This window comes from Bidens hawaiensis, unplaced genomic scaffold (assembly GCF_021521415.1).
Source record: "Bidens hawaiensis isolate Kalapana, Puna unplaced genomic scaffold, B.hawaiensis_p1.1 tig00006392_1, whole genome shotgun sequence".
NCBI lineage: Eukaryota > Viridiplantae > Streptophyta > Magnoliopsida > Asterales > Asteraceae > Bidens > Bidens hawaiensis.
Window position 1 is genome coordinate 405349 of NW_027491432.1, and position 20952 is coordinate 426300.

The window sequence follows — 20952 nt, forward strand, 5'->3', positions numbered from 1 at the left end:
ATGGAATCTAGCATTCTAGAAATTCTATATAGTTGATACAAATCATGACAAATCATCTTTTAAACTAAATATAAATAGTGTTTTCCAGGCGTGTTGCGTCGGGCATGTTAGTAAAACCTGGGCGGTTGTAAAACCCAAGTGGTGATGCCATAAGTTGATGCGAATTCAGTCAGTTTTGATTACGTGCGTTATTTTACCGAAAATAAGACACAAAATAAAACCTGGACCAATGTTGTGACGTTGGTTGGTAAAACTCAATCATTGGTAATCCGACCGTTATCGATCCTGGGTGTTGAGGCGGTTTTCATCATGTTCGTTACCGTACCGGAACTAAAAAATAAATAAACTCAGCATTCGGTTGGTTTTCGTTACGGTGCTAGAAGTACAACAAAAAGCGGCAAATCTACGCAAATTTGAGCGGTTTCCGTTGTACCTAACTAAAACAGAATAAATATGAAAAAACAAAACAAAACTAATATTTGGTCGGTTTTCATTACATTCATATGGGCTGAAACTAAAACAAATAAAAATACGACGAATATGGTGCCGCAAAGTGGCCCAATAGGGGCTTTGCGGCACCAACCTTCTAAATTATTATATATAATAATAATTAGTGAGCACAACAAGAAGTTTTACGCCTCATATGAACCAAATGGGCTCTAGCCAATATTATAAACAATTATTACAATAAACAAGAAACAAATTGACATATATATAACTGCTCGGAGTTTTACTTTTTATTTGATTACGACCTCTAACTTCATTCCATCTTGACAATCGTTTCCTTTTCCACTGATAAACCTTGCATATCCAGGTCCGTGGTAAGTAAAAAGCATACTTCCACAACCTGGGTCATAAGCCGCTAAAGGGTTGACTGTAGAACATCCTTCAAACCCCTTCAAATCTACTACGATTAAGTTATGTTTGGTATTATCGTATCTGAAATCTGTAACAACATAAATCAATTAGTTAGTTTGTTTTCTTGCATTAGAACATAAAAGCCTACATAACTATATAATAATACCCAACAAATCATGTACAATAGATAAAAATATACATAATTTGTCTCCAACCCGAATGTCCCTTGATGCCGCCCAAGCTTTATAATCAACACCCGTGGTCCATCCTTTATCTTCTCCGACAACATGAACCGTTCCCTCCGAAGCTGTTAGTGAAACATTATCTTGTTCTTGTAAAGGATTCTCAGCTGCTCGAACCCAAGTGGCTTGAGCCACGATTGTTGCTATGAGAATAAAGATGCCCAAGTTTGTGTTACCCATTCGGTTTTATTTTTTTATCTAGTCGGGCATATTATAAATAAAGGACGAAAGCATGCTAAAAATTCTCAGCACCATCAGAAATGTGATTGAAGATATTTCCTTGCCTAATCACTCGCTCTAGTTTTCTAAATCTGGAAAAGTTTTCCTTTCATTACTAAATTAAACTAACAAAAATATAGATCTATTATTGTTTTATTTAAGTGGGTATAGATGTGTTTTTTCACATATTAGTTCTTTGGATACTACAAATCCTCCGTACAATTAGTCAAAATTGTACATATCCTCTGTACATGTAAATGTTTCAACAATTACAACTTCTTCGTGGGGATTTTTTTCATATATGTTTTATTTTTTAATCTCAAACCAGCGTTTGTGAAAAAGAAGGAGGTAAGTTTTCAAATGTGTATTAATTATTGGAAATTGAACAAAGTGACTATTAAAAATAGGCATCCTATTCCTCACACTGATGACTTGTTTGACCAACTCCATGGAGCGAACTATTTTTCCAAAATTGATCTTAGGTCTGGTTATCACCAAGTGAAAATTGGGGAGGAAGATATTTCAAAAACAGCCTTTCAAACTTGATACGGTCATTATAAATTCTTAGTTATGCCTTTTGGATTAACCAATTCACCGACAAACTTTATGGATCTTATGAGCCGAGTCTGCAAACTCTACATTGAGAAGTTTGTACTAGTGTTCTTTGATGATATTTTAGTATAATCTAAAAGCAAGTAGGAGCATGAGCAACACCTACGGGTAAGTGTGAATTTTGGTTGCAAGAATTACAATTCTAAAGACATATTATAAACAGACCCTAGTAAGATAGAAGCTATTAAGAATTGGCAGCATCTAAGTCACCAAAAGAAATCCATCAATTTTTGGGAATAGCTTGATATTTTCGGTGTTTCATCGAAAACTTTTCCAGTTTTTCCCAGCCTCCTAACATAAAAAAACCGAAAATATGACTGGGAGAAGAACAAAATATGGCTTTTTAGCAATTGAAACAAAAATTTTGCCAAGCTCCAATACTAAGTCTTCTAGAAGGGACTAATGACCTTGTAGTTTATTGTGATGCATCTCGAAAATGTTCAGGACGCGCGCTGATGCAAAGAAACAAGGTAAAAGCATATGCTTCCCGACAATTAAAAGTGCACAAAAAGACTTATACCACTCATTACCTATAATTAGAAGCGTTTATTTTTTTTTTTTTTTTGTATTTAAGATATGGATTTTATGATACCAAATGTACAATTTACACATACCACAAAAGCCTATGACATATATTTGATCAAAAAGAGTTGAATATGAGACAACGAAGATAGGTGGAGTTGTTGAATGACTATAATTGTGAGATTTGATACCATCCAGGCAAAAGCCAATATAGTAGCCGAAGCCTTGAGCGAAAAGATAGGATTAGGTAGAGGTGGCAATCTTGACCCATGGGTTGTATAAAAATGTATAAGATGGGTTAGAATTGGTCAAACTATAAAAAAGAAAATGATTGAAAGGGTCAAAACGGGTTGACATTTCTCGAGTTTTTTTTTATGGAACGAGAAAAACGGAATAATTTTTTTGGTATTTTTACTTTTTAAGTGTTTGATTTATATTTCGAGTTATAGTTTTTTAATTATTTTTTTTTAATATTTTGGTGAGGGTTTTTGAAATCTCAACCCATTTTGACCCATTTCAAAACTCCTTACCAAAAAATTCAAAAATAATTATAACTCGAAATATAAATAAAAAACTTAAAAAGTAAAAATACCAAAAAGTTTCCTCCGTGTTTCTCGTTCCATAAAAAAACCCCGAGAAATGTTAACCCATTTTGACCCGCTTCAATAATTTTCATTTTTTAGTTTGACCCATTCTAACCCATCTTATACATTTTGATACAACTCATTAAACCCATGGGTCAAGATTGCCACCCATAGAATTAGGCCATTGAGGTTGTGAAAAGAAAATTGACGACTGAGTCTGAATTCCATCTCTTCATAATCTTCGTGACTTGCTCATGGATGAGGCGCACAAGTCCAAGTATTCTATTTATCCATGTACTAACAAAATGTATAAAGATGTTAAAGAGTTTTATTGATGGCCTGGTTTGAAGAAGGATATAGCCACGTATGTTAGTAAATGTGCAACTTGTGCTAGAGTCAAGGCTGAATATCAGAAACCTTCATAAATGTTACCACAATCTGAAACACCCCCGTAGAAGTGGGAACCAATTACAATGTATTTGGTAACAAATCTTCTTAAAAACATCTTGAGAACACAATTCAATCTAGGTAATAGTTGATCAATTGACCAAATATGCACACTTTCTTCCGATCCATAGCAACTACAATTCCGAAAAACTCCCAAAATTTATATTAATGAAATTGTATCTCGACATGGTGTGCCACTTTTGATTATTTCAAATCGAGATTGTCTTTTCACTTCTCACTTTTTGCAAGTTACAGAAGAAGCTTTGAGAACCTGAATAGATCTGAGCACAACCTACCACCCTCAAACAGACGGCCAATCTGAAAGAACTATCCAAACATTAGAAGATTTGCTTCGTTCTTGTGTATTAAACTTTAAAGGTAATTGGGATCAACACCTCCCACCTATTAAATTCTCTTACAATAATAGTTAGCATAGTAGTATACAAGCAACACCATATGAAGCATTATATAGAAGAAAATGTAGATCGACACTTTGTTGGACGGAAGTTGGCAACAATCAAGTTACAAGATCCGATTTGATTAAGGATCAGATAAAATTCATATGCTTAAAAGTAAACCGTTATCCTTTGATGTAGAAAACCATTATCGTTTGATGTAGGTGATAAAGTGTTTCTTAATATATCCCCTTGGAAAGGCGTTATAAGATTTGGTAAGACCGGTAACTTAGCTCCGAGATACATTAGGCCTTACGAAATTATTTCCAAAATTGGTCCCATAGCATACCAACTAAAACTACCTTTAGAGTTGAGTACTATCCACGATGTTTTCCATGTATCAAACTTGAAATGGTGTCTTACTGACAAGACGACAATAGTACCATTGTAAGATGTAAAGGCAGACAATGAGTTAAACTTTGTGGACGAACCCGTGGAAATAGTGGATGGGAAAACCAAATAGTTACGACATGACAAAATTCCGTTGGTGAAAGTTAGGGGGAACTCACAACGAAGACCCGAATATACTTGGGAACATAAGGATGAATTCCAAAAGAAATACCCACACATTTTCCCTAAAAAGAACGCAGTTGGTACATTGAACAAATCCTCCGATTCTAAAGGTGGCATATTATCAATTTCTTCAAATAAATCCCCCAATTTTGAATCAACACCAGTCTCCATATCTTCAGATTCAATTGATTTATTTTCCTCATCAATTAACTCAATCATATCAATATCAACATCACTAAAAATATCCTCTGTCACCTCCTCCTTTTCATCCTCAGACACATCATCATAGGCAGATAAAAGATTTAGAGCATTTTCCCACTATTTTGGTGAATCTAAGGTCTTCTACGTGACATTCATGACAAAACAAGGTATACCCTAGTTATTAGGTATCGAGTAAACAATAACTGTTTATTACGTACGTGCAAATGATTAACGAACGATACTAATTATTACCCTGATCAATCGGGGGCGGGGGGGGGGGGTCATAATAAGTCATATATCTATTATAGAAACTAACATAATGATATTACTAGCCTAGTATGTGGAAAACTATTTAAACGGAAAGATTTCCGTTTAACGATACACTATGATATTAAACGTGATCGTTAATACCAAAACAAGTGTTGTATCATTCGCCAAGCCATTAAAGACTTATGAAACACTTATTTAAGATGTTTTAACCAATTTACAAAAATATTTTGGATTTTTACAGTTTAATGGCATGTTTTCTTTAATTTGCAAAACTAGGCCAAAAATACTCGTTTTTGCATTGTCTACCGCAACCAAACTATTTTTTTTACCCAAAAACCAACCCAGTGCTTAAAATGGACCAGAAATAGATCGTTTTCAAAAAGAAAATGAGGAAAGGACAGGGAAAAAAGGAGGGGCTAGATAATATCTATCAAGGGGGTCCCATCGCCTTTGTTTCCTTCTCACTTAAGCCTTCATAAAACCCCAAACAAGATATTTTTTTCAAGTTCATCTGCTATTGCAAAATTTTCTCTACCAAAACCCTTTAAAAACCTAAGGTATGAATTTTATTTTGATTGTTTTTTAGCTTGTTTTAATCAAAAGGTTATGGTTTGATTAAGAAAAATCATGTTTAAACATGAAAAACCCTTCAAACAAGTACAAAGCCAGTTTTGATGCTAAACATATGTACTAAACTAAACCATAAATGTTTTTGATGAGAAACTCGGATTACAAGGTTTAAATCACGTTTTTACGATAAAAAAAACTCGATGTAGAACTTTAAACAAAAACATATGTTGCAAGGTTGGATTATTAATGTTAGAAGCTTGGTTTTGTGGAACATGATCTGTAGATATAATATCTAGCTAACCAAGAACCCGGAAACACGAGAAAAGGGCTTAATCAACCTGAAAACACAAAGGTATTAACTGAAACACTTGTTTAAGGGTTGTTTGTGCTTAGAATGTGACATGCATATTTTTATTAGCTTGTGAAAATTTTTAGGGACATTAGGTATCATATGAATGAGTCTCTTTCCAAATTTGAGAATTGTTTGATAGACAAAGAATATTTGGTGATATTGATGATTTATTGTGAAAAATAGCAAATCAGCTTGAAAAGTTCTAAACTTTTGTGGAACACTCACGGAAACCATTATAATATCACACCTAAACTTTTGGGTCCATTGGAGAACCCTAGCTATGAATTTTTGATTCTCGGTTAATCGATTTTTAATAATCGATTAATGCTTAAAAAGGTATTTTAGTCAAATAGTTAAGTTATGGAATATTTAGTTGGATTTTTTATTTGGACGATTAAAAAAAATGTCAGACTTTTCAGGTATGGTTTACATCCTTTATTAGAATACATAACGATTTTTTAGTCTTTTTTTACATAACAATGTCGTTTTGTTGCAAACATTCAATACAAACTACAAGACCAGACAAGATTTCATTAGGTAACTGTTTTGGTCTAGTCATCCCACCACCGTGACAACATGGTTAGCTGCAACCTACAAACATAACATTACAACACCTTCATTTGACACATCTCAAAAGCCAAAATAACTAACCGACTTGCGTTAATCAAGAATAAAAGAAAGCTTTTGGTTAGCCAACTATAGATAATAAATCAAGTTTTGCACGACCATGATTGTGATGATGATGCATCTTTTGAAGAAGAAAAAGAAGAGGTTGTATCGCTTATATGTGTTTTTTATTTGAATCTTCTCTCCTTATGGCCCACGCGAAATCTGTACACCGAATTAAATTCTTCCTGTTTTCTTTAATTACTTCTAATAGTTTCACAGGGAGTTTATCAAGAGATGCTCAACTCCCGACCATTTCATCAATATTTTTCACTAAGTGAACAAAAAATATAAATATTTATAAATACCTGTCCAATTGGTACAAACAATTCAAAACTTCAAATTAATCGTTATAAACTAAACCTTGTTTGGACTTTCGACGCACGTTCACTATGCTTATTGTGAGTTAATAACCTACTTTAAAGAGCTTATGTAATCATAAATGGAATATAGGCAAGTCAAATCAGACAAGGTAGCGTGTCGCAACGGGTTAAGGTGAGAAAATGATATTTTAAAATGTGGTCAGTTTGATGTGAATGGACAAGAAAACCAAACTTGCGCTTAAAATGGTCCAGAAATAGATTGTATTCACACAAAAAATGAGGAAAGGACGGGGAAAAAGGGGGGCTAGATAAATCATCAATATCACCAAATATTCTTTAATATCACCAAATATTCTTTCCAAATTTCCATGAGTCTCTTTCCAAATTTGAGAATTTTTTGACAAACAGAGTATATTCGGTGATTATATTACTATTTATTGATGATTTACTGTGAAAAATAGCAAATCACCTTGAAAAGATCTAAACTTTTGTGGAAAACTCACGGAACCCATTATGATATCACACCTAAAGTTTTGGGTCCATTGGAGAACCCTAGCTATAATTTTTTGATTCTCGGTTAATCAATTTTTAATAATCGATTAATGCTCAAAAGGGTTTTTTAGTCAAATAGTTAAGTTATGGAAAATTTACTTGGATTTTTTAAAGATATTTTGACGATTCAAAAAATAATCAGACTTTTCATGTATGGTTTGCATCCTTTATTATAATACATAACGGTATTTTAGTCTTTTTTTACATAACAATGTCGTTTTGTTGGAACCATTCAGTACATACTAGAAGACCATACAAGAGTTCATTAGGTAACTGTTTTGGTCTAGTCATCCAACCACATTGACAACATGATTAGCTGCAACCTACAAACATAACATTGCAACACCTTTATTTAACACATCTCAAAAGCCAAAATTACTAACCGACTTGCGTTAATCAAGAACAAAAGAAAGCTTTTGGTGAGTCAACTATAGATTATAAATCAAGTTTTGGCATGACCGTGGTTGTGATGATGATGAATTTTTTGAAGAAGAAAAAGAAGAGATTATATTGCCGATTTGTGTTTTTTATTTGAATCTTCTCTCTATATGGCCCACGCGAAATCCGTACGCCGAATTAAATTCTCCCAATTTTCTTTAATTACTTCTAATAGTTTCACAGAGAGTTTATCAAGATATACTCAACTCCCGTCCATTTCATCAATGTTTGTCACTAAGTGAACAAAAAATATATATATTTGTAAATACCAGTCCAATTGGAACTAACAATTTAAAACTTCAAATAGATTGTTATAAACTAAACCTTGTTTGGACTTTCGACGCACGTTTACTATGCTTATTGTAAGTTTATAACCTAGTTTAATTAACTTATTTAGTCATACATGGAATATAGGTGAGTCGTAGCGTGTCGCAACGGGTTCATGTAAGAATAGGATATTTTAAAATGTGGTTAAATCGGTGTGAAGTTCTCACCAAAACAGGTGCCTATCAGAATGGGCCATTTTATAAAACATCTCACTGATTGCACAACGACAGCTGATTATCAACTATTAATCATTCCATGACAAATAAATAGAGTTATAGTTTATATGTGGTCGTAATAAAAGAACACAAATTCTATTAGAGCATCATAAACGTGAATTCAGATTCAAGCTAGCAACAGTTTCCTAATTTCTTGTTTACGGTTAATTTTCATTTCCATGTCACAAGTCACAACACACAAATCCTCTTTATTTCATAATTAAGAAGGGCAACCTTTTTGAGTTCTACATACGTATTATCATTTCTAAAAACTAATACAACATTAGAAGATTCAATGCTCAATTATATATATAACTAATAAAAACCAAATGATAGAGAATTCAAAAACTCGACATAACTAATGATTAATGATATAAAACTGGTTTTACCTTTAATTACAAGCTTTCCCAAGTAATTTTGGTTGAAGAAATTCATCGAGCAATTGATATGCACCTTCAAACCTTTCGGTGAACATGTGCAAACACACCAATATACCATCCCCATCTTCAAAATAATAATAACAATAATAATAATAAAAACATATGTACTCATTAATAAACTCATAATACCGATCTAAAGAACACCAAAAGCAGACTAATATTGAGTTCGGAGTTAACTGCTAAATCATCCTTTTTTTTTACATAATGGGAAGTCAGAAACAAACACTTACTTGTTTCTGTCAATGTGTAACCCAAGACCACCGAGAACCTATCACAACTAAACACCACCATTAAAACGTCGAGATCTAGTCTGAAAACGCCATACCGCCATCATTATCGGATTTCATCACAATAACGTCAGCTCGAATTTACAGCCGCTGGCTTTTACCCCATTGGACCAACAAAAATCTTCTCTTACTAGAAACGATGCACGTTGAGAGAACCACCTCGATGGTTTAGAAAGCATATATGTCGAATAGGTAATCATAACAAAGGAAATGCGTTGAATGGATACGGTTTTGTTGAACTAGCCTTTCGATTGGCATCACCGGAGAGATGATTTTGTTTGCTCGAAAATCGTCTTGGATGTGTGAGAAATCAAAGCATGACCTATCATATGCAATAGAAGTTATAAACTAATAATTTCAACATTTTCAACTTTCTTCTCTCTTATATACATTAGACAAAATGGCAAAAGACGTCCTTTATATTTGAATGTTTTTCAGTGGATATCTTTTAGCAAAAGAAATGGCAGAAAATGAAAACGTATTACATGTTTCAAATTCTGTTCATGTTACGTCCTTTGGGATGAACCCGGTTAAATTTTTCGTTAATTACGGTCATGTGCTTTGCACACGAGGGCAATATGGTAAGTTCACACATTTATTAAATAGTTAAAACTAAAAAAAATAAATTATTTTAAAAATATAATCTCTCTCCCTCTCTCTCTCTCTGTGTGTGTTTCTCTTTCTCTCTCTCCCTCACTCTCTCAAGATCAGAGATACAAACCACCACCGGACAACAGAACCACCACCACCACACCACCGGTTCCTCAAAACCCTACCAACCACTTGTAGTGTAGCCGAGAACTGTTGTTTGAATGTTCCCAACCACAAACGCCTTTCACAGGCCAAATACTACACAGTCACCAATATCGCCGCCACATGAAACCACCACCGGTAGGCCACCCCCACGAATTTCACCCGAAATACAAGACTATCACTTTTAGTTCAGGTCCGATTTTGACCGGCTTAGGAATGATCTAGGTTGCATCTCAGATTTAGTCCGAATGAGGTCCAATTTTGTTTTTTTTTTTGCCCTAGTTCGTCACATTCTTTACCAAAATAGGGGGAAACTGAGGAGGTAGAATGAGGAGGTGTGTTGTTCGCCGTCTCTATCTCTTTCCAAAGATATGAGATCCCCAATTCTATGGAGGTTGATTTCAATTGACAGATGGCATTCTTGGAGGCGGTCTTGGAAGTTTATTTCAAGAGATCGATGGTGGTCTTGGTTTGTGGCTGTTAGGTTATAGTAGTGGTGACAGGGGTTTTGGTGGTGTGGTGAAGATGAAGATGATGGTGAGGGGATGGTGATAGTGGACGGAGTGGGTGGTACTATGGTAGAGGTGTGTGAGAATGAGAGAGAGAGGGGTTATTTTCATATATTTTAGTTTATTGAAAAGTAAAAGTATTTTTTTCAAGGCCAAATCGTTAGTCTACTTACATAAATAGTCCTTAAATGGGTAAAATGACCACACTGCCCTCATGTGTAAAGCACATGACCGTATTTAACGAAATATTAACTGGGATAGTACCAAAGGACGTTACGTGAACGGAATTTGAAACATGAAATACGTTTTCTACCATTTCTTTTGTTGAAGGATGTCCATTGAAAAATCTTTCTAACATAAATGACGTCTTTTGCAATTTTGTCTATACATTATATACATACATATATATACATACATACATACACACACATATATATACATATATATATATAGAGAGAGAGAAAGAGAGAGAAAGAAAATATATAATACAATAATACATTATCATACAAAGCGTATGGGACTATATAGAGTGTCGATTTCACATTTACATTCAGTTGATTAGATGAGCGAGAAGGGTATGATTGTCTTTTGATACGTAATCTAAATTAAGTAATTTGCATATAATCGGTGACGCATATCTTGATTTATATCTTAATCAAATCAATTTATTTTTTAGGATCCATTTTTGAAGCGAGTTATATCTTAATCAAATCAATTGAGTTTACGAACCAGTTTTGATATAGGGTTTTTGAAATGAAGGACAATCATGAATGTAAGTTTGTTCTGTTTGAAATAATTGATATTATTTGTACACTATGATAATTCGGTTTCGATTATTGATGCTCCTTTTTCTGGTTAATCATGTTTTTGTTTTCATAAATAATCGGACAAGCTTGTACACGTTGGTGTTCTAGTTTTGATTTTAACATGTTTCGATTATTTTGTGAGTTGAGATTATTGAGCGTTTATGAGAGTATATAACATGATAGTATATTTAGTTTAGTTTGTGAGCATTTAACGAGCATATTTAACATGATAGTAATTTAAGTTTAGTATATGAGAATTTTTACGAGCGTAGTTATCATGATAGTTTTTGTATTAGCGTTTCATGAGCGTCTAATAGTATTTTTTTCATTTTTTTATTTTTTTTTCAGATGATGCAAGTATTTTAGCATAACCTCAAGGAAATGATATTATTCCTGAAGTTTCTTCTTCTTACAAACCTGTTAAAGGAATGATGTTTTCTCAATCAAATCAAGCATATGATTTTTATTGTCAATATGCAAAGAAGGCTAGATTTGGTGTTCGCAAAGGTGGATCGTACATACATGATGGGGTACTAAAGACCAAGTATTTTACATGTTGTGAAGAAGGTCACAAGCCAGCCAAAAGTTATGATTCGAAAAGTGATTCTAATGATTCAAACAACTCATATTATAAAAGGAGGAAAAGGCCTACTATTAGATGTGGTTGTAAATCACAACTTTAGTTAAAATCTATGGTCGGTGTAAATTTTGAAGTTCATGATTTTGTTGAAGGTCATAATCATGATATGGTAGACGAATGTGATATGCAGTTTGTAAGATCAGCAAGGCAGTTAACACATGTTAAAGAGGAAACTATTTATGGGTTGTCTAATTTGAATATGGGATTTGTAAAAGCGTTCAATGTTATGAGAACACAGTATGGTGGTTTTGAAAAAGTGGGTGAAACTAAAGATGATTGTAAAAATTATAAACAAGGTTTAATTATTTAATTAGAGAGTATGATGCTGAGATGATTGTTTAGAGATTATGTGTGAATAAAAATTTTACTGATGATTATTCATTTGAATATGATGAGAATGCCAATGGTGAGTTAATTCGTACTTTTTAGGCTGTTAAGATGTTGGGTCGAAGATTTGATGAGTAAAGACTTTTGGGAGATCGGAATCTTCTCAACACTCTCTAAATATGGCTAAGTATGGAGCACACTTGGACCTTCCAGCAAGGTTTTACTTGTCCTAGCAAGGTATTTTGCGCTCCGAGAAAAGTTATCTTCTTGAAGTCTTCTTAAGTGTTAATCAGAGCAGGGTTCACTTTGTCTAGAAAAGGTGTTCTTCAAGTCGAGCATAATTTGCTTACCAGCAAACTCTTGACTGAACCAAGCTAAGGAAGCCAAGTACTTTGGAATATATAGCAAGGTTTGATTAATAAACAGTCGTCCGAGCATGCCTGAAGAAAGTTGATCAAGAATTATTATAAGGACTTTCTCTAGCAAGGTTCAACTGCTAGCAAGCTACAGTGCTACCAGCACAAGTCAACCAGTGTTACCAGCACACTTTGGTTTGCTTGATAAGTTATCTTTAACAAAGAATTGAAAGGATTCATGAAAAACAGTTTGCTCGTAGGACCATATCGAGCAAATTTTGCTATGGTCAAGAAGATTGAAGTCTGCTAGGTGAATATTTTCTAAGGAAAATATTCTAAGTAAAGTCTACCCGTAGAACTGTTCCCCAGCACACTTTGGTTACCAGCTCTGCTCGAAGAAGACAAAAGCTGCAAAGCTTACTCGAATACCTGTTTTATACTTAGAATCTTTTGTAATATGATTTTCGGATTATGTATTAATCATTAGGGTTTCTAGAAAGAATTACAGCTGTCTGGAGGCTGTCCTATAAATAGAATAATCTAGGGCATGCCTCCTAACATCCTTTGGACAACCTTTTCAGACAACCTGAAATATTCCAGAAAAGCGATTGGGACGACTTTCCTAAGAATTGTACGGATTAAACATTCCTTACAGAAACCCTGATTGATTTACATTTGTATGAATCTTTCTATAAATGGAAATCTTTTGAGTTAATGTTTGTGTGTGTTACCTTAGCATTTATTGTGCAACATTTAGTGTGTTAGTGATTCCGCCATTAACATACTATTGTTCTACCTTATATAGTAGGTCGTCAACCTTCTTGTCAACGCCTTAATAGTGTGGGTTGCGACATATTCGTGAGTGATATATCCTATTGAGCGAGGGACCGACAAGTGGTATCGGAGCTTTTTGCTGCTATTAAGGTCAAGAACTGTTGGAGATCTGAAGAAGAAGAATAACGTAAGCAGAACACTGTTTCATTGAAATCTGATGTCAGCAACTATGTTATTCCAGATCTACAATATTTGGGTGTTTTCTTACTCTGTTTTGAATTAAAGTTTTAAATTTTACTTAAGATCTTGCTCCAATCTGACCAGATTCATCATATCTGAAGATTTTATCTACAGATCTGATTATTTCTTAAGAAAATTTTAAAATTTGTTTAATATTATCAACTATTTGTCTCTGTTTTTCAAAACCTTTTAAAATCTCAAAATATCTGGTTTTGATGAGCAAGAGGTCTCAATTAACAAGATTCCAATGTTATATGGACAGGAAAATTACATAAAGTGGAAAGTTCTCTTTGAAGCTGCGGTGTGCTATAATGATGTTGACATACGGAATTCCATCAAGAATGGACCATATACACCTGATGGAACTAACGCCAACCCAGCTGTTGAATTTAGAATGAGGAAGGTGGATGACAGAGCTCTTGTTGGCTGTCTTGGGAAATTCTAACCAAGGTGGCTCTCCATGCCACTGCTAAAGCCATGTATGATGCCATTCTGGAAATGTTTGAAGGCAATTCTGAATTAAAGAAAATCAAGAAGGAGAGGCTTAAGCAGCAACTTGATAGGTTCAAATACAAGGATGGTGAGAGGGTGAAGTCAGTTTTGGACAAATACCTTGCCATAGTTAATGAGATCAGAACAGCTGACTATGTGGTCGCTGATTTGGATTTGACCATAAAGTTAATGCCATCTCTGTTTAAATAATGGTACACAGCAAGCAAGTTCATCAGACAGAAACCAAATTATGAAGAATTGAAGATTGATGATGTGGTCTGCTTTCTACAAGTAGCTGAAATTGAAATGATAGAGAATGAGATAATAAAAGAAGACAAACCTTATTTCGAAGTGTCAAATGCACTCGTTGCTCCAATGGGAAACATGTCTGTGAAAAACCAACAACAAATCTCAATTATTGAAGAACCAAATGAACATATTGCTGATACACCAAAAGGTTTTGTGGGTGGTAGTTCAAGTAGTCAAGGAAGGTTCAATGTTCAACTCATTGATGATAATGATTCTGCCTCTATGACAAGTGGACATTCACCTTATGTTTGCGGAAATGGTGGTCAAGGAAGTGAATGTCAAGCCTTATTTTCTATGTTCAGAGAGTCCTATAATGCATTTGTAGCCAAGAACATGATCCACACCAGTGTCATTCAAGATGATTTAGAACAGATTGATATTGATGATCTTGAAGACTTGGACTTGAAGTGGCAGGCTGCAATGTTGGCTCTTAGAAGTAAGAGGCTGTTCAATAGGACTGGGAGGTCTCTTGTGTTAGGTTCTATAGAAAGAATCGGGTTTGACAAGTCTAAAGCAATATGCGACAACTGTCAACAATCAGGATACTTTGCAAGAGAATGTAATCAACCAAGAAACTTCCAAGGTAATCAATATCAAAATCAACAGCCAAGAAACCAATACCAAAATCAGCAAGGCCAACCAAGAAATTACAACAACAACATCAACAATAACCCCAACTTTAACAACAACTACCAGCAGCCACAACTGAACAATTAGCAAGTTATACCTTAGAATCAGAACTATCCGAGAAAAAACAACCAAAACCCTCCAAATGCTCACAACAACACCAACATAAACAATTAGAACCAGCCTAGAAACCAAGTAAATGTGGCACTTGATGCTCAACAAAAAGGTGGTTTTGATTGGAGTTATCATGCTGATGACATTAGCAAGGCCAATGTTGCATTTATGGCTAAAATTGAAAATGAAGCTGGATCATCTTCATCACAGGTACACTCACATTCAATATCTGAATTACTTGAAACCATTGAATCATTGAATGTGAAAATAGGAAAACTTGATAGTGCATGCTTTAGAAAATAAAGTATGTTGAATGTATATGAAGCTAGTGAGGTTACTTATGATGAGAGGATTCAAATCTTTAAACAAGATTGTATGGACAGTTACAGAATTTAGTCAAGGTATATGACAGAAGTACACAACACTCCAGGTTGAAAATGAACTTCTAAAAAATCTTATATCAATTGGAAACATTTGTTTTACTGTGAGCAAAATAAAAGAAGAAGATAAATACAAAGTTGTACCCCACCCTTCAACAACAACTACTCTTTGATAGTTGATAAAGAGAAGAGGGAAGCAAATCTCAAACAGTTCAGAGATGTTTTCAAAGACAAAAAGATAATTGAACACTACAACAAAAAGGTCTTTTTAGGACCTTTTGTGTGGGACGCTTATAAAATAGGGTCTTAAAATCTATTTAATAGGACAAATGAACATTTGGGGTCCTTTTACAATATACGCTACAGAACCGGTGTCCTAAATAGTTATTTAATAGGATGGATGATTCTTTGGGGTCGTATTATCATATAACTTAATAAGACACTTAAAATGTAAATCCTAATAAAGTAATCTATAAGACATGTAGTTGTGGTTGTCTCATTATGTGGTAATGTAATAGGACACTTTATCACTGGATGTCTTATTATAACATAACTTAACAGGACACTTTGTAGTTAAGTCATAAGTGTTCGGTGTTATAGGACTCTTTCTAGTCGAAGTCATATAAGAACATAACTTAATAGGACATTTTACACTATGGTCATATAACTTTAACCTTTATATGATGCATAATCATTGTGGTGTTATTATAATACACCGTAAAAGGACATTATATATTTTAGTCATAAAACATTTGGTTTATAGTACGCTAATTCGCTATAGTTTTATTATAACATAACTTAACAGGACACTTGACACTTGAGTCTTATAACTTTAACCTTTACAGGACGCTTAATCATTGTGGTGTTATTATAATACACCGTAATAGGACACTTGATATTGTAGTCACAAAACATATGTTTTATAAGATGCTTATTCGTTAGAGTTTTATTATAACATACACTATAAAAAAATGTCATTTAGTGAAACACGCTTTTAATGGCATTCAACTTTTGTGTCACTATTTTATGTTTTAATGACACTTTGTGTATGCGACATGTGCTTGGCGCACGTTTTTAGTGTCACGTAGCATTTGTGACACTAAAATTTCATTTTAATGGCATTTTATGTATGTTTAGTGGCGTTTAGTGTTTGTGTCTCTAAACATTAGGTATTTAATGACACCTTGTGTATCCCATAGAACACGTTGGAAATTAATCATTAAAAATAAAATCTAATATCTAACTATCTATATAATTGCCTACCATAAAATCCTACGTGTTGCTCTCACGTTGCTCCCCATCCTCACTCAAGCCACCAGATTGCTTGATTTTTAAATGGTAAAATGTCATTGATTTAGCCCGGTTTGACCCGAATATCCTTATGGGTCATAATATCTCCATAACAATTTTCCCTCTCCTAAAACTAAAACCCAAACGCCGTTCCTCCTCATAACCCTAGCTGTAGATTCTGGCCTTATTTTTTCTGCTCGATTTGGATTTAAACTTACAAGATTATTGTTCAACTGCTTAATTGGGGCTGCTCTTGATCGGAAATATCATCATCATCATCATCATCATCATCATCATCATCATCTCACTCGTCAAGTACTATCCCTCTTTCGTCATGCCTACGACATTATTTTGATTTTAAGTTTATGTGATATCAATAGCGATGGTATTAATCTATTTAATAGTCCCTCTGATTTAGCCAGGGTTTCAGTTTTTGTTGTTTATAATTAGAAATAGGGGAATTGTAGTTTAGATCGAGAGGTTGATGCCAACGCAAATTTGTTTACTTTAAAGATAATTTTCGGTGATTTTTTCATATACCGAAAACAAACTGATGTTATTATACATGTCTGAAGGATAATTTTTCATCACTTAATCGAATTGTAGCAAAAAGAGGTCCATTTAACAAAAACTTAATATAGATAAGTTTTAGAGTCATAGTGCTTAGCCAAAGTTTGTTTTGCCACAACAAGTGATGATTAGTATAAGTCTTTTATGTTAGTATGCTACTATACTTTTGAATCTTGGGTAGAGTTCCCTGTTTGACACCAACTAACTCATTACTGCATTATGTTGGTCCTTGCAGCAGGTATTGTTTTTTGGGTTTGCACATAAGTGGCAAAACTGGTGGGTTGGGTAATGGGTCATTTTGTTGTGGGTCAGGTTTTGGATTTTAAAAGTGTATAAATTTGTCGTTTGATCGGTCAAAGTCAGATGCAAATTTAACTTATGGGATCATCATCTACATGTAAAGATAGTGAAGATGGAACACCACTCGGTGGGCCCACAGTACAACCGTGTTTCGCTCCTTACGCTTTAAGAGTACTACCAAAAAGATTAGCTCTCAAGGAATCTAGAACCAAACTTGGTTCGTCTATTTTGTTCTTCGGTTGTATAAACCGTAAAGTGGTAATTTCAAAATTAAAACTATTAACTTTTGATTCCTTTTAAAATTAAATCTTAAGTTGTATAATTTTATTTGAAAAAAATTAGAATTTCATTTATGAGAATGAACTGAATAAATTTGTGGAGAACAGTGTGTTATCTAAGCTTGATGTTGCTTTCTTGCGCAAGGGTTCAACTAAAGAATATGCGCAACATAAAATGACTCAAAAGGTAAAAAAGAATGAGAAACTATGATTCATGTAAGTAATCTTCTTATTAAATAAGATTAATTGTTATGGGACTTGCAGGCTTCGGATATATGGAACATGTTTTTTTTTAAATGGCAGATCATGCTTTCTAAGGGAGCATACTTATATGTGTGTGGTCAGTGGTGATGCTAAATGGATGGCTAAAGATTTACACCGTACCCTTCACACCATTGTGCAAGAATAGGTACTACTACTACTATTATTATTATTATTTAATATACTATGATGGCAATTATTAGGAATGGACTAATGTTGACTAATTAGATTTTAGATGTACGAAGTTCACTTTTTTTTTCATTTATGGGTGTTGGCCTTAGGAATTGAAACAACTTTATGGGGGGTTGCATTTTTGGTATATGTCAACAAATCTCACATAATTGAAAAGAAAGAGCGTGGAATTTTCAATTATAGATAAAGAGTCACGATTAAAGAAAAGTAGAATTTTTTTTATTATTAATTATTAAGAAATGGTGACAGATTGGATATCCGCTTTCCATGGCACGCAAGTTTGCTTCAAGCCGAGGCGAGATATTACTTGGAACAATACTAAGGTGCAAACATATGGAAATGGAAAACCCTGTACATGTTATATATGCAGAAAATATTATAAATCATCTTAATAATTTATGGTTTAATTTAATGTTAAAATTCATATAATTGTTTTATATGGATGTATGTAGGATGGGAAATATAAGCAAAAACTAGAATCTTAAGATGATTGAACTACAATAACTGCCAAACAATTCATCAGATGGAATTGAGCAATTTCTAAAAGTATGTCAATTCTTACTTACCTTTTGAGTTATGGTGTTCTAAGTAATTAGTAATTATGTTGATAAGTTCTATAGAAATGTTAGAAAGGTTACATTTGAGTATTATAACAGGTGGTATGCACATTTAAACATAGAAGAGAGCTATGCACAAGACTTTTATGGTTGTATTACGAGGCAGCCGCAAGCATATTTGAGCCAGAAAGATGTGACGAGCGAGCATGTTCTTCAAGTTTACAAGTAAATATGAATGATTGCTTTAGTAAATATTTATGACCTGAATATAGATAGTTTTCTAGGAAACTGATGTAGGAAGGTGTTTTTGGTTAGAGTTATTCTTCGCACGTTAATTTAAAGAAGGTTCTATCAAGGATACAACTGATATTTGCCGGGTCAAAACGGGTCTATGCAATATATTTTAAAAAAAAAAACTATCAGCTTAGTTCTGACTAAAATAAGTTTGAGCAAAAATGGCATTAGGTTGAGCAAAAACATCAGGATAGTTTATCTTTATAAATTGAATAAGAAAATTATCCCACCCTCAAAATAAGCCTTGAATCAGATTGATGAGTTATCATACTTTTAACTCTTTTACCATTGAGACCTTAAAAGCTAATGATAACAAAATTATAGAGAATACGGTTGGGCTGTTCATGTGGTTTCGTCAATAGTACTCAAATAGACGATTAAATGTCTTCTAAATTAATGACTGAACAAGAATCGAATCAAGAGATCCAAAATTTCGCTGCCTCTTTTTCAGGCAAGTTATTATGTCTTCCTTCATTTTTAAAACCTAAAAACTTGCAAATCACCATCCGCACATGATAGTTGATTAGTTATATACATTTTAAGTAAGTTAATAAAATTTTTCAATAAACTTTGCAGAAAAATACATGTGAAGGATGTTGAAGCTATTGATGTTTGAATATTCAACTATAAGCATTCAAGAAACCACTCTCTTTTTGGGAATAATGGCACAAGTTGTAAGTTCTTTGCTCTGTAGACTCTATTTATAATTGGTATTCGGTTACATATTCTTACAAATTGTTCTATCTTTATTATTTTGCACTGCCTTCAGGATCAACTGGTCGGACCGAGAACCTACTGAATAACCGGCCTGGTTGTGAGTCTATATGAACCACTTACATTTTAACTGCCCGGTTATCGTTAGATCAATTTCAAAAAAGTAGAATTCATTCTTTTAAAACTTTTACTTTTTAATTCATTAGTGCTCATTATTTGTTAACATTGAATCTCCAGAAAAAAAATGTGGTACTTTTATATTTTGTTTGAAAGTATATGTCACCTGGTTTTTTAAATTGATATGACAACTAAATGTTGCATTAAAGTCATTTGATAGCACAATTTTGTTGTTTTGATTTACTTGATACCGTTAGAATCAGTCCAACATGTAAAGTCTACCAAATTATATTAAGATCTTGAGACCAACAACTTTTGAACCATTTCATATTGAGAAAATCTTTCTCCTGATCGGTTCTAGATTTCTGGTCCGTTGAAAAATAAAACAAATCATTAAAAATAATAAAATCGCAAAAAATTAAAACAAAAAACCTAAATAAAAGCTAGTAAATAATAAAGAGAGAACGAACTGAATTTGAGGCACCATCATAAAGTCAAAATAAAATTATGTATAATGAATTTATGATTGTCATAATACTTTGTGGAAGTATACATAAGTAAGTAAAAATAAAGTCATGTTATATCGCGAAGTAGCTAACCGCCATCGATGTTCGATGCCACGTTACTTACCTGTACGCCCTTACCAATCCTTGGAGTTAAAGAAATTATGCAGAATTCTTTTTGAAAACGTTGATATAATCATTCAACCAAACAAACTTGGTTAAAAAACAACATAATTAATCTAGTGATTTGATATTACACTTTTATCCAATTGAGTGGAGGGCAAATGATTTCGTCTTTCTTCTGATCGTTCTTCGACCTCGATTATTTGCGATTAATTATATAAGTAATGATATTATCCAATTGGTAGTGGCATTACACCATCGTTGCATAACGATTTAGGGTTATAGATTGAAGCAGGGGTGATGAAGAAAATGTGAGTAAGTTTCGGTATTCAG

General features: G+C 33.6%; 1 pseudogene; it reads right to left on the reverse strand.

The window, feature by feature from the left end:
* Positions 1–368: 368 nt before the first annotated feature.
* On the reverse strand, positions 369–1280 carry LOC143632509 (mavicyanin pseudogene; annotated as a pseudogene).
* Positions 1281–20952: the final 19672 nt, after the last annotated feature.